Genomic DNA, 14,918 nt, shown 5'->3' on the forward strand with positions numbered 1-14,918 from the left:
TCTGTAACAAATCGTTACGGCATAAAAAAGAAAATGATTCATAACCATTAAACCATCCATAATTGAAATGCCACAGTATGCCGTAACAACTGTAAGATCAGGAAACGTCAACGTGACAGCTGTCAAAACAATACTGACAGCCAGGACTTGTCTATAGCCTGCCTTTTATGGTAAAAAATATAAGTGCTCTTTGTTATCGTAAATAACTAAGTGTGTATTTAAATTGTAATTGTTTATGTGTATATATTAAAGCCAATTATGTACGCGTGAAGTTTATAATCATAATTGATGTTATTTAATAAATTGTAAATGACTGTATACAAATGCCATATTAAAAAATGTAATCAAGTGATTTTTGTTTCCTTTTTCTGAGCTGTAAATAAAGATGGTATACAATTACGTTCTGCATATTACAACCTTGTCTGTACACAGTGTATAAATAATAATTATTTCAATACAGCTGTACAAAAATGGATTTAACCGCTTGAATCACACTCGGATTCAATTAAAAGTATTGTGTGGAGACAAGAGAAATAATTGCGCACAGTTCCGACAAGACTGTATGGTGAATCATTCGAAATGGTTTAAATCAAAAGATGAAGTGTTTTTATATTCGTTTTTGATGAAGAAACAATGAGACAGATGTATAGCACTGTATAGTGTATAGTCTATTTAGAGATAAATAAAATGGTTAATTAAAAATGACAATAAACTGAGGAGGATTTTTATTATCTAAGAGCTTTTTTAAAATGTTAATTTTTATTCTTTAATTGATTTATAGCTTATATGTAGCTTATATTGGGAAGAGTTATGGTTACCTATATCGAAAAATTAACGAAGTTAGTGCAAAAACTGCATTAATTATGGGTAGTTACTGTGTTGTAAACTAAAATACCTCTAGTCTCTACCTACTAGAAAATAAATAATACCTACCTATATACACCAAAAATCATGTATTATTTTTATTATTTTATAGTTTACTTACTCACTGACAGTTAATGACTTCCTTTATTCTCATTATCCTTATTTTAAAATGAAATAAAGTCCAAAACTGTTAAGTTATAAAAAATGACGGACTTGTGTACCCGGTAGGCGCCAGAAAGTGAATTAATGCTTAACTAGTTATTAACTCGAATTTGTCTGTTTTGTTTTTGAGGCATTTATAAAGGAGGTGAATTTTTGATACACGGAATGATGTTTTATGTGTAGTACTTTTTATTTAATTTGTGTTTCAATCATCGTAGGTATAGTTTATCAAGTACTAGCTGTACTCCGCGGTTTTACTCTCAGTGCTCTGCTCCTGTTGGTCTTAGCAAGATGATATAATAGCCTTCCAGGATAAATGTGTTATCTAACACCGAAAGAATTTTTCAAATCGGACCAGTAGTTCCCGAGATTAGGGCGTTCAAACAAACAAATTCTTCAGCTTTATATAGATTAGTAAATAGTAGGTATAGATTAAATTGTTCCGTGGTCGTCAAATTTTTAATTTAACACATTATTTAATTTTTAAACAAATAAACTTACAAAGATAATAATATGTTACACAACCACGCTTCTCTCGGGACTATTTAATATTTCCACATTATTTGTTATTATCTATACAAATATTATAAAGAGGAAAGGTTTGATTTTTTGTTTGTTTGTTTGTATGAATTGAATAGGCTCCGAAACTACTTGGCAGATTTGAAAAATTCTTTCACTGTTGGAAAGCTACATCATTTCTGAGTGACATAGGCTAGGTTTTATCCCGGAAATCCCACGGGAACGGGAACTATGCGGGTTTTTTTTTTTTGAAAACGCGGGCGAAGCCGCAGGCGGAATGCTAGTTTGTTATAAAAAGTAGCAACAAACGGACAAACAAAGCCGTCAAAACATATAATAGCGTAGTAAAATTAATTAAAATTCAGGTCGAAATCGTAAAAAAAGAAGTTTCCTTCATTTCATATCAGATGTCATGCCAAGCGGCTATTTCATCACCTGATTAAATTTGCCCTTTTTAGGGTTCCTCAGCTCATAATAAAACTTGGGATTTATGTATGACATATTTATTTTTAGCCTAGCAACAGAAATCTATTTATATAAAAATGAAACCCGTTTTCTTTGGTCACGAGCCACGGCATCACGCGTGAACGGGTGGACCGATTTCGATAATTAACTTTTTTTATTATATTCCTTGAAGTACGAGGATGGTACTTATGGAGAGAAAACGTAAATATATAGCACGGGCGAAGCCGGGGCGGACCGCTAGTATATTTTATAAGTGAGAAACTTTATAGTTTATGTTATGGTATAGTTTAGAAGCCCTGAATTAAACAATAGAACCTGTCATTTTGAATAATTTACAGGCAACATTTTCAGGACAGGCCCATTACCCTAAAGTCTTAAGAAATTAGCACAAAGAAATATTTTTTTGTAGTAATAAATAATAATTCATACTTACCAATCAACAATTACTAGTTTAAATTAATTTTGCTTACTCATCACTTTGACAACTTACCTGTAACAAAAATAAAAACAAATTAAATTACGTTATCAATTAATCAATCAAGTAGGAAAATATAATATTCTTAGATAATATTATACAAGATAACTCTTTTTTACGTTATCCATGAATATTGTCAAAATAATGTCACGCAAACATAGGAGTGTAGAGCATCAACAGAAATACCTTTTTAAATGAAAGGAATGTTCCAGCTGATATTTATTTATTAAACAAATATATTTGTGACTAGCTTCCGCCCGCGACTCCGTCCGCGCGGATGTCGGTCTTCGCGTGGATGGTTTATTTCTCCATTTTGAGTAACTCTGACAATGACATCTTATAAATATCTATTGGACCCAAATACGGCTAGGCCTATAATAATACGCAACGTGTGTTTGCGGTTCTACAGAACAACGTCTATGGATGAAACTGAAAAATTAAGATTAATTTTTTTTCTACGTATTTTTCCAGGATAAAAAGTATCCTATTTTACGCCCAGGATAATAAGGTATAATTATACCAAGTTTCATCGAAATCGAACCAGTAGTTTTCACGTGATGTCTTCACATACAGACAGACAGACAGACAGACAGACAGACAAAAATTTTTTTAATCACATATTTGGGTTTGGTATCGATCCAGTAACACCCCCTGCTATTTATTTTTTCAATATTTTCAATGTACAGAAATGACCCTTCTACAGATTTATTATATGTATAGATTACGAACCACCATTCTGTCAATGTCATGTTATCGAATGAAACTAAACAAATAAACATCAACTAACAAATGCTTTACCGATGACGTAAAGGAGGGTTATGATTTAATTAAACATGTTTTTTCAGTGTATCTATGCTAATATTATAAAGCTGAAGAGTTTGTTTGTTTGAACTTGCTAATCTCAGGAACTATTGGGTGCTATTGGTTCGATTTTAAAAATTATTTCGGTGTTTGATAGCCCATTTATCGAGGAAGGTATATAGGCTATCATTAGGGCATGCACCCGGGTTTACCCGGTTCCGAAAAACCCGGGTAAACCCGGGTTTTTTGATGATCTTGAGAACCGGGTCTGAATAATATGAAACCCGGTTCTCCCGGTTCCGACCAAAATATTAAAATATAAAGTATTATTTATATTTTGCTGCATTATTTTAACAAATTTATTCTATCTGGCAACGTCAGACTCACGTGCATCGCGAATTTTCGTGCCACGCCTCAAGCGTGGCTCTGATTGGTTGTCTAACCTTAGATTCTGTAGGTTTCTTGCGGTTGTATTACCAAAAAAAAAATAGGCTTCGAAAATGACAAGAATTAGGCTACAGAAATATTTTTATTAGATTTGTCGTGAATTTGAAAAGCTGTTGATTTTACTGTTTCACATAATGATCCAGCCATGTTTTTGTTTTTGGTATCAAGCTGAAATTTATATCGAATACTCAAGTCTACGGTCCCTTGATGCTGTGAAAAAGTCAAACTCACAAGCCAACGCATCAAAAGATACAGCATTTACATGCTGAAAATTTTCGCAAATTTCGACATTCGCATGGATCTCAAAACTGAAATTTGGTAAAAGTAACGTCTTATAACACAGATAAAGGAAAAATTGCTACAAACATAAATTTTTAAGTTACAACATTATAAAAAATAGGTATGTTCGGAGCCCTCGGAGCGCGAGTCCGACTCGCACTTGGCCGGTTTTTTGCCTTACAGTTTGTAGTTAATGAATAAGGTTTAAGTTTATATGTGATATTATGACAACAATTTACTTTTATAAGACTGATAAATAAAGAGAAGTGTTGAAATTTTGTTTCTTTATTAATTTAATAAAATAAGACACAAGCCACGTAAAATTAAAGGCCCATCAGGTACTTTTACAGTTACTTTTGCTTTATTTCGTATTTTTTTCCGAGGTATTATAAAAGAACCGGGTAACCCGGTTCTACCCGGTTCTGAGCTCGATTTGGAACCGGGTTTCAGAAACTTGGAACCGGACTCGGTTCTGCATGCCCTAGCTATCATGTCGCTAAGAACAACAGGTGCGGATCACTGCGGGTAAAACCGCGGAGCACAGCTAGTACCTATAGGTATCATAATTATTTGCGTTATAATTTAAGAAATATGGTTTTCAAAGCATCTAGAACTCAAATTATATTATTTAGAGCGCTGTTTTAAAAGGTCACATAATATATTTTGTAATTAATCTTTTGAACGGCGTCAGCGAATGCATAAAGTTAAGGTGATGAATTAATTTTTCTAACATTTACGGCCCTTTTTAAACCTTCGTAATTTTTATATTATTAAAGTTGTCGTGATGAAAATTCTTGACAAGAAAGTTCAATAGTAACACAATACGTCTACCGTTTTAGAAACATGATTTCATGATATTTTCTCGATAGAAAAAAAATACAAAGTTCTCATTGTTATTTTTTTTTAATCTCTGGCATCTTCAAAATAACAAACGTAAAGTTACGACTTTTTGGATATTAACTATAAAATATACAACCTATACGTCATCCGATTTAGAATTTTGAAATATGCGATGGTTTTGAAATAAACAAGACATACTTGAAATTAGCGCGCGACCAGCCAATATAGCGAGAGCCGCCCTGTACCTTCCTACCCCGATCGCTGCACGAGTCATTCCCGCTACGGCCGTCACACGGGGAACTTGTGTCGCTCGCGCAATCGTAAAAAAGGGTGACAACACGATAAGACAATATGAGACAAATGGGGACAATAAAGAAAATAAGAAGAAGAAACATAAAGGTTGGAGGAAAAAGAATGCTTACAATTGGAACAAATTAATGAAGTAAGTTGGTTTTATTTTAAATTTGATGATAATTGTATTATAGACGATGTTTGATATGTACCCCTGTTTTAAGTACATAACAAATGTGTAAGATTTTTTCATTTATAGCATAGATAATCTTTTCAGAAATCCGGAATCCAGAAGGAAAATAAACCCACTGAATGTTCACAATGTGAACCCACTCCTTCGTAAGTACCTTTATTCAGTCAAAAATATATGTTATCAACGCTCTACTGGTTTTATCGCATGATTCCATTTTTAGCAAAAAGCAACAAAGTGCAAAGAAATAAAAAATCATGGTGAACTTAGTGGAAGTATGGTGGATGCAATATGGAACAGGAGCTCATTGGAGTAGTATTATATTAAAAAAAAATTTCAAGAATTACATTTCTTAGTAGGTGGTAGATAAGTATGTTGTATAAAGAATTTGATGTTGTTATTTATTTCATTTATACTTACTAGTTACTACACCTGTGCGGGAAATTGCTTAGTACTAAAACAGGTTTATATTCATATTTACATAGTAATGTGAGTTTTCATTTCGAAAAATTTTGTGTAAGTATATAAAATTGAGTTCCTGGGTGATCTGGAAACACAATTGGGCCCGGAAGATGGCGCTGCAGTCACTCCTCCTAATCACATGAACCGATTTGGATGAATATTTGTGTGCACATTTCATTGTTGTGGGATGATTGGTTGATTCGTTTTCACATTAGCTAATATTATGTATTTTTGTTGTAAACTTAATTTAGTGTTTAAAATACATTATTATTGGTATAAATAAGCCAGTGTTCGTCTCACATTGCTGTACCTGCCTACCTACCCTACCAGGGCCTAACTTTGTTCTGGCTATTTTATTTTGATTATTTGTAATGAATAATTACAATTATAATAGAGTGCAAAAAATAAATACATGCGTCAATATATTTTGTTTTTTTTAAACAATTTTTTTATTTAAAAAAATATCATTCCGACCGCGGCTTTGCCCGCGTGGAATTAGGTTATATCGTGAATCCTGTTTTATCCCACAGAAGTGTTCAGTTCGGATAAAAAGTATCCTATGTGTAAATCCAGGCAATTAGCTATATTTTATCAAAATTGGTAATGTAGTCTTGACGTGATTAAGTAACAACTAACAAAAAAATATATAAATTAACATCCAAAGTTTCGCATCAGTTTTACTGTATTAGTGATATCTTCCACTCTTGACTTTGACTGAGAAGAATTAGGGTTTATGACTTCTTTCAGAAATAGTACCTTTCATTTCTGGGCATGATATAATATCTACGTCAGCATCAAATTCTATCTAAATCAATTCAGTAGTCCGCGTTATTGAGTACCATTTCATTTTTTCAGAGTAACAATATTTTTTGTTATTTTAAAGATTATTTATAACCTGTATTATTTTGTAATAAATAATACAGGTTATTACGAAATAATAATAATTATTAATAATGTCTAAGTAGTTGTTAAAAAAGAAGATTATTTGTTTATAAGCAAGAAAATAAAACCAATAAATCAACAATTAAATAAATGTATTACAATATTATAACTGTATGACGATTGACGACTCCATACATTATTTGTCCCGAGTCGGCCAGCGGCAGCGCGGCGAGTTTGTAAGAATGACTTCGCGCACACCCGCGTTCGCGATAGCGAGCTATTAGACTCCGCCCGCCAAGCAGTGGATTTTTTTTTGTGTATCGTCTTAAGTAAAATAACTAATTAAGTGGTAATGATAAAATCAAAGTGCATTATGTAAATAATTACAGCAAGTTTGACTTTCGCAAATATTTCGTTGTTTCCTGTGAATTTTGAGCATTAAATTGAAAGAATGAACAATTACAAAATGTAGGTATTAAGATGCACTAAATGAGATATTGAAACTTTTTGGCGCTTTAAGAGTCCTAATACAAAATTGCGCTGGACGAAAGCTAGTATTTTTTACGTTTGAACGCGATCATCGTGTGTCGAGTAGCAAAGGCTGAAAGCGCTCAAAGTGGAAACATTATAGGACCTTATTATCTCGGTATCGTCTACTCCACCAATTCTAATCTAGTATCGTGGGCTTCCCGACTACTACGCGCGGGAAAAACGTACTTTTGTAATTTTGTGTCTGACGGAGCAGCGCAACACGTCCTACCCCCTAAAGCGCGGAGCGCGGTCTGCCGTAACAGCGTTTGCGCTCCCGTATATAATCATAAATTCTAGAGAACTTTAAAATATTCCATTACTTTCATAAATCATATAATATGTATTTTTTTGATTGCAAATTTTTAAGCATAAATCTATCATTTAATGTGTATTTTTAATTTATTTTTTACTCTGTCAAGTATGATATAAAAATTCGACACATAAAATTTCATCAAAGTAAGGCTATTTTAACTTAGATTTTCTTTGAATTTTTGAATAAAAGTACTTAAATTGCCTCGAGCATATTTTAGGATGTCTCAGTGTCTTTACTGTCGTATATTTTATAAGAAAACTTCTTCTTTTAAATTCCGTGTAAACTACAAAGACACGAACGTCCCGCATGGAAAAAATTGAAACACCTCTCAGGTTATTGGCTATTAAACAAACTGGACAATGAATATCAATAAATTGTCTGGAACATATTTTAGATATTGAATGAATCTTTAATTTAAGATATTATAACACATTGTTACTAATTTAGTTTCGTTAAACGTGCTCCTAAAGAATTACAGAAACAAGTCAAAATCACTCTAAAATCGATAAGGATTCTTAAATGCAACGTAGGTTAGAATTATAACACTTTTTTTTTTATTTGTAATAAAAACACAACTAACTATATTAAAGATTTTAACGGATTTAAAACGCCATTTATTCATTATACTCGCATAAATCAAACAGAAGAAAATACAACCATATTTATTTATTCAACAAGACTTTCTGAAGAGCTTTTAATTCGTCAATTTATATTAACTACTAGTTATAAAGCAGTGTCTACAGAGAGTCCACAACAAACTTAGTTACTTAATTGTATGTTTATTAGTTCTATAATTTTGAACAAAAGAAGACATTTACATCTCTGGTGGAAAAGCACCCTTATGCTTATTTCATATGCTTGTTTATATTTGTTCTTTTCAAATCATTTGTTTATAAAATACTACTACTAAGACTATAATGTTTTTTATCAATTTGAACTATTAGTTTGTACACATAAATATATTATTATCGATTAGTCTAACCGAAGCAAGGTCGGCCGGGCCGTGGGCGGCTCGTGGGCGGATGGCGCAACAGTTACAATTAAGTAATAATACTTACTCTAACTTATTTGCTTGGGAAATATTTAGAACGTGGGTTCGATTCCTGTGATAGTTATTTCACGGGTATTTCAAATTAGTGACGAATTCATAGAACGAGTAATAAACACTTTTACTTTGATACATTTTTAAGGAGCATTTGAATGATTAATACTAAAATTATTTTTTACCAGTATATTATATTTGTATATTAATATGTATTTATAAGATGAAATATGATACCGTCTAGCTAGATGGAAAATGAAATTAAATGAAAGTGATGTTCTCAATTACTTACATAAAAATATTGTAACAATTTTATTGATATACAGCAACAATATTTTAAATACCTACGTTCTGTAAAAAATCTTAAGTCCACATTTTAAACATGGTTACGAACAACCATTATCTACTATTTATTTATTTTAAATTTATATTAATAAAAACATGAAGTTACCAATGTTTACATGATAATTTATTTGACTTCTTATAAGTCCGGTTTATTTATGACATCCTAAAAACGAATGGACATAAATTGATATAACTTCAATTCACAAGAGCGATTCATTATTTTTTATTTATTTTTAATATTTATTAATTACTAGGTTTCCACCCGCGGCTTCGCCCGCGCAGTCAAAGAAAAACCCGCATAGTTCCCGTTCCCGTGGGATTTCCGGGATTGCGTCATTTTCCCTGGATAAAAAGTAGCCTATGTCCTTTCTCGGGTATCAAAATATCTCCATACCACATTTCATGAAAATTGGTTTAGTAGTTTAGGCGTGATTGAGTAACAGACAGACAGACAGAGTTACTTTCGCATTTATAATATTATAGTATGGATTAGTAAATACATAATTAAACCACGCTGACAAAACATGTTATGTTATTAAGGAAAATATTATTTATCTTTTTCCTTGATTCGTTTATTTAAATGCAAATTAAAACAAACAAAATACAAGTAATAAAATGAAAACCAAATAAGTAGTGATGCAACGAATACGAATACGAATATTCGTATTCGCCGAATAGTAGACATTTACCGAATATTCGTATTCGGCGAATATACAAATATTTAAAAACGAATATTTTTATTTACTACAGATTTAAATTAAAAATCGTGCGTATAAATATGACGTGTGCAGAGGCCCTTAACCGCAACGACCGTTTTCCAAGTCTGAAAAATATTTTTCACTGAAGCCATGTACAGTCGCTTCGGAAAGACTTTTTTCAACGGCTGGAAACATCCAGACTGAAAAAAAATAGCCTAAAACCAGAAAATCTACGAATTTTATGTTTTTTTAAATAAAAATTAGCCCATTGTAAATTTTAATTATAAGAAGAGTAAACATTTATTAAATAAATAAGTCTTTTATTACCAAGGCGAGATATTCGTATTCGTATTCGCCGAATAGTAGGTTTGATATTCGTATTCGTATTCGTAAAAGTAGTATTCGTTGCATCACTACAAATAAGTTATTTATTAAACTATGTTCCTTTCGAAGAGCTTTTTTCATCGTAATAATAAATAAAAAACAGTTACCAAATATTTGGAAAGAAGAGTCTAGATATAAGAGTAGAACACATCTGTAGGTACCTACACAAGTAGCTTTTTTTTTCAAATTACATGAATATTAATGTTCAAAACCACACTGAGACATATTAATATACAATACCTACCTAGTACCTACTTATATACTTTTTACCTATTTTTTGTATTACCTAGATTCAATAAAAATTTGAAAAAACATTTCATCATGAAATGATGTTGTTTTAAATTTTAATTATAACAAATCTTAGTAACACTGACACTATAAATTGCAAAAAAATAATTTGTTCAATGTAATATCATGTCTTATCATTAATCATATGAATTTTAATCACAAATTGATTAAAAACTTCGTCGTACATTTATCAAATTCATCTTATAATGTCGAATAACAACATCATATATAGTTTATATACATGTACATATTATACATCTTATATATATTATCTCAATAATATTTTAACATACTTTTTACAGCTACTAATCTTCTGGTACTTTTATACATTACTAGCGGTCCGCCCCGGCTTCGCCCGTGGTACATATTTCGCAATAAAAGGTAGCCTATGTTCTTTCTCAGGGTCTAAAGATTATCTGTGCCAAAATTTATCAAAATCGGTCCGGTAGTTTATGCGTAAAAACCATACATACATATATACAAACATTTCCTCTTTATAATATTAGTATAGATTAAAATGAATTGCTACTTGATAATGGATTAACATTTGAAACAGATTTTAAATATTCCTACATAATCATTCACAATACATTTATAAATACCTATTTACTTGGAAAAGTTAACATAAATAAACAGTTTCTGAGTTTGAGTTTAGACTTAACTTAAAAAATTTCTTTGACATTTTAATTACATACCTATCCTAGTTCCTAACTACTTTCACACATCTACATTCCATTAAAACATAAGTGAAACCGCACGCACAACTAGTATGTACTTCAATATTGTCATGTCACTTGCACTCGCGTTAAAATATTGTGCCGAAAATTTTAAACAATACAGCATGAATCATCGTTGACTCATAAACTCCATGCAATTAATTAATTAAAACACGCTAATTTATCTTTGTATCGGAAAAAATAAATGTCCTTGACCCCAGGTAGACATTGTAATCAAATGGTTTTATATTGTGTAAGCATTGGAATTGATTTGACGGTTTTAAAACGGGTTTATTCATTTTTTTAAACGTTTCTCTTTGCAGTTGGTGATAATAATACACATAGCTTGAATATTTTTTTTACCCATTATAAACACTTAATATTTTCTTACGTCTGATTTTATGCGATTAGTATAAATAAATATTATTTTACTATCTCTGGTTCTTTTATATCAAACTATAACCCTATTAAATAAATGTATTTTCTTTCTCCCATGGGACATAGTACACAAACTCTATAAGGAATGATGATTCATAAGAACGGTCGCCATATACCGCCTGGGGTCACTTTTCTATCGATAATATAACATTATTACTTTTAATTTGCTTTAGAAAGTACAGACGGAACTTTCATATTAATCATGTTTATTTAATATGTATACGATTTATGATATCAATTTTATAAATATTGTATATGGTTTAAACTATGTGATTTGGTTTGCGAAAGTTTGTGACATGTAAATCAATTATGCGAAATTAATCTTTAAAAAAGATAATTGGCACTTTGCAATCATAATCCAATCAAATGAAAATTTATTATTAAATGATGATGATGACTTATTTCTAACAAACATTTAAAGATAATAAGAAAGGCAGGTACTTAGGCTTATTAAAAAAACATAATGCACACAATTTATTTCGCAAACCACACACTAATTAAACTCTCATAAATCTATTTCCAAATACAAGAAAGTGTAAATCCCCGTTAATATTTAAGAAAGAAATAATATTCAGGATTAAGTAAAAAGCAATTTCAATTTTCCCATAAGATAGGTCAAACACAAATGGTCTTACCACAAAACAATTTAAACTTGAGTCTAACTTTAATCGAGGGATCTGTCACTTTAATAGTTGTCTATGTGAAATACGACAAAACCAGATTAAAGAGAACCCGCGCTTAAAGTTAAACCATGTCTAATGTTTTTTTGTGGTAAGACAGAAAGAAGTTAGGAGTTACATAGCAAGCTTCACAAAGCTAATAGGTAACATCAAACATGGCAAGCAACACCGCGTGTACACACTAGCTACACATTATAATCATAATATTATTGTTACAGTCATGCTTCGTAAAGCATTGCAGATAGTTGCGTTACATTACATACAGCCGCTGAGCGTGACTAAATCGAACGAGATCTGCTTCACTTCAATTTATTATATAAATAATAATATAGTAAGATAAACTATAAATCCTAGGACTTATATGTTAAACTTGAGCTTTTGAAGCCGCATGGATGTTTGTTAAACGCAAATAATAATAGTTTAATAAAACTAAAAAAACACGCTTTTTATAGAAAACCGAACTAAAAAATAGAAAATTTTATCAAATTAGTGTATTGTCATCGGTCCTCAATAAATCTACAAAGTTTGAACGAAATCTGGCCGTTTAAAGTGGGTCAAAATCGCGCCCAAAGAAGTCGGTTACAAACATACAGGTGAAGCTAATATAAAGCGTGTAAAAAGGTGATCGGAATGATATAAAATTTGCTAAAGAAATAGATTGGATTATATTACAGTTTGGAATATAACTTATGCTACTTATTAATAAACTAGCTTACCGCCCGCGGCTTCGCCCGCTTTGTCTAAACCCTAATAAATTATATACTAAAACCTTCCTCTTGAATCACTCTATCTATTAAAAAAAACCGCATCAAAATCCGTTGCGTAGTTTTAAATAGTTATTTAAGCGTACAAAGGGACATAGGGACAGAGAAAGCGACTTTGTTTTATACTATGTAGTGATTAAACTGTAAAAAAAGGCTTCAATCAAGATGTTTGTCCGCCGAAAGCTTCGAAAATGTCAATTGCCGTGCTTTGAGAAATAGACATAGGGCTCCTGTGATAGGGCTCCACAGAACTATATAGTTCTGTGTAGGACTCCATATATTCTAGTTGTAGTCTATTGTAATAAGTACCTGAGAATTAGATAAATACTTAATTTGTCCAAAGATCGATTCTACAGGTACCTATTTAATTAATTATCTAAATTTACAATTGAATTCTTTCTGACCAAAAAAAATAAAGAAGATTAGGCAAAAAATAATAATGGATATGAAGTTTTAATTCCATAGTTACTCAGTAATGATTAAAATCAAATTTCTAAAAGTGACCAGTGGGAAATTGCAAACAATGCAACTCTTTCTCAATGCCTTTAATTATTTTTAGGGTTCCGTTCGCATACTTTTCATTAAATTTTTCAACTTTACAATTGCAGTTACTAATAGTTAAACATTAATCCTGTTGTTTATATTAACAATAATTAACATATAGGTATAGAATTGTACATTGATAGAGGTAATTTTGTACATAGCATTACGACGCAACATAAAATACATATTCTATAACCTTTCTTATAGATTGCTAAACAGCAACCTCTGCCAATCAAAACTACTTAGGTATAGCACTACAGAGAGTAAAATAATTCAAATGACTACTTTATGACAAAATTATATTTAATAGGCACAATTCGACAAGTTTAGCTAAATAATTCGTTTAATTAAACAAAAACAATTATTAAATTAATTAAATGGGTTCCGTAGCCGACTCACGCTTAGCTCTCGTCACGGTCCAAGATACATGCTATCATTAGTTATTATTTCATATTTGCGAAAACCCTTGAGAAATTTTGTGTATTCTTTCCAAATTGAACGTTAAATCTAAAAGCTGTTATTAAAATTTAATTAACAGAGAATTCATTCATCTTGAAAGTAAAGTTACGGATTTAGGGCGTTTGTCCACTACAAGGAATTTTACGGTCCGGCATTCCGATTTTTTACGGTCCGGTATGGCACACCATTAAATCTATATACTAGCTTGTGCACCTACGTAATTTTACTGTCCGACATTTTACTTTTCCCTATTCCGGATGGTTTTTTGTGTCTACGAGTCGCTGTAGGTATAATTGTTTTCGAATGCCCACTTGCTTGGATTTTACTGTTTTTACTGCATATGCCAATTAAAAGCAAGCTCTTGTTTTACTTTCTTTTAGTTGGCAATGAGATTTGAGAAGTCGGTATTGTTATTTTATATACATTGACCAAGCATTGACCTATAATTATTATCTAAGTAAGTGTTGGTAAGTTAAAGTTCAAGTGGGAATAGCTTTAGCTCCTCGTCACCGATTAAAATAAATAAGTGAAACACGCATTTTAAATCTCTTACGGAACTTTACTTTTTATTATAACGGAGTAATATAATATTTCACCTTCTATATTTTTTACTCGTTTCTTGTAAAATGCAAAAACGATCATTAATGATAGCATTATACCGCCAAACTTCCTTGAACTGTACCGCACTGATCCGAGTAAAGACGGACAGGTGCACAAGCAATTCATCGGTTTTTTCATGCCACACTGGACCGTAAAAAATCGGAATGCCGGACAGTAAAATTCCTTGTAGTGCACAAGCGCCCTTAAAACCCGTTTTTTACTGAGTATTAGTTAGGTATATAATAGAAGGGAAATAAGCTAAATTAATTATTTAAGAGTTCAATACAATTTTAAAAATGCCAATACATTCATTTAAATTTTAAAAGAAGATATGTATGGGTGAAACCGCGGGGCTCAGCTAGTTAAATATAATGTAGAAGTTTAGACTTAAAAAATCCGGACCTACAGAAACATATTTGCATATTATAATATTATGACAT

At 31.4% G+C, this 14,918-nt stretch overlaps 1 protein-coding gene and 1 long non-coding RNA gene across 2 annotated transcripts in view; one reads left to right on the plus strand and one right to left on the minus strand.

Annotated features, from left to right (window-relative positions):
• pigs (GAS2-like protein pickled eggs) overlaps positions 1 to 14,918 on the minus strand; it is a 75,530-nt gene that overhangs the window by 30,943 nt on the left and 29,669 nt on the right. The gene's annotated exons all lie outside the window — the stretch shown is intronic.
• Positions 4,721 to 5,646, plus strand: LOC149898858 (uncharacterized). Its single transcript, XR_016457951.1, has 3 exons — positions 4,721 to 5,294; positions 5,421 to 5,482; positions 5,557 to 5,646. It is a non-coding gene; the product is annotated as an uncharacterized LOC149898858 (long non-coding RNA).

This window comes from Colias eurytheme, chromosome 21 (genome assembly GCF_061535395.1).
Source record: "Colias eurytheme isolate Ceu_HAF_F1 chromosome 21, ilColEury1 Martin Lab GWU primary, whole genome shotgun sequence".
Taxonomy (NCBI): Eukaryota; Metazoa; Arthropoda; class Insecta; order Lepidoptera; family Pieridae; genus Colias; species Colias eurytheme.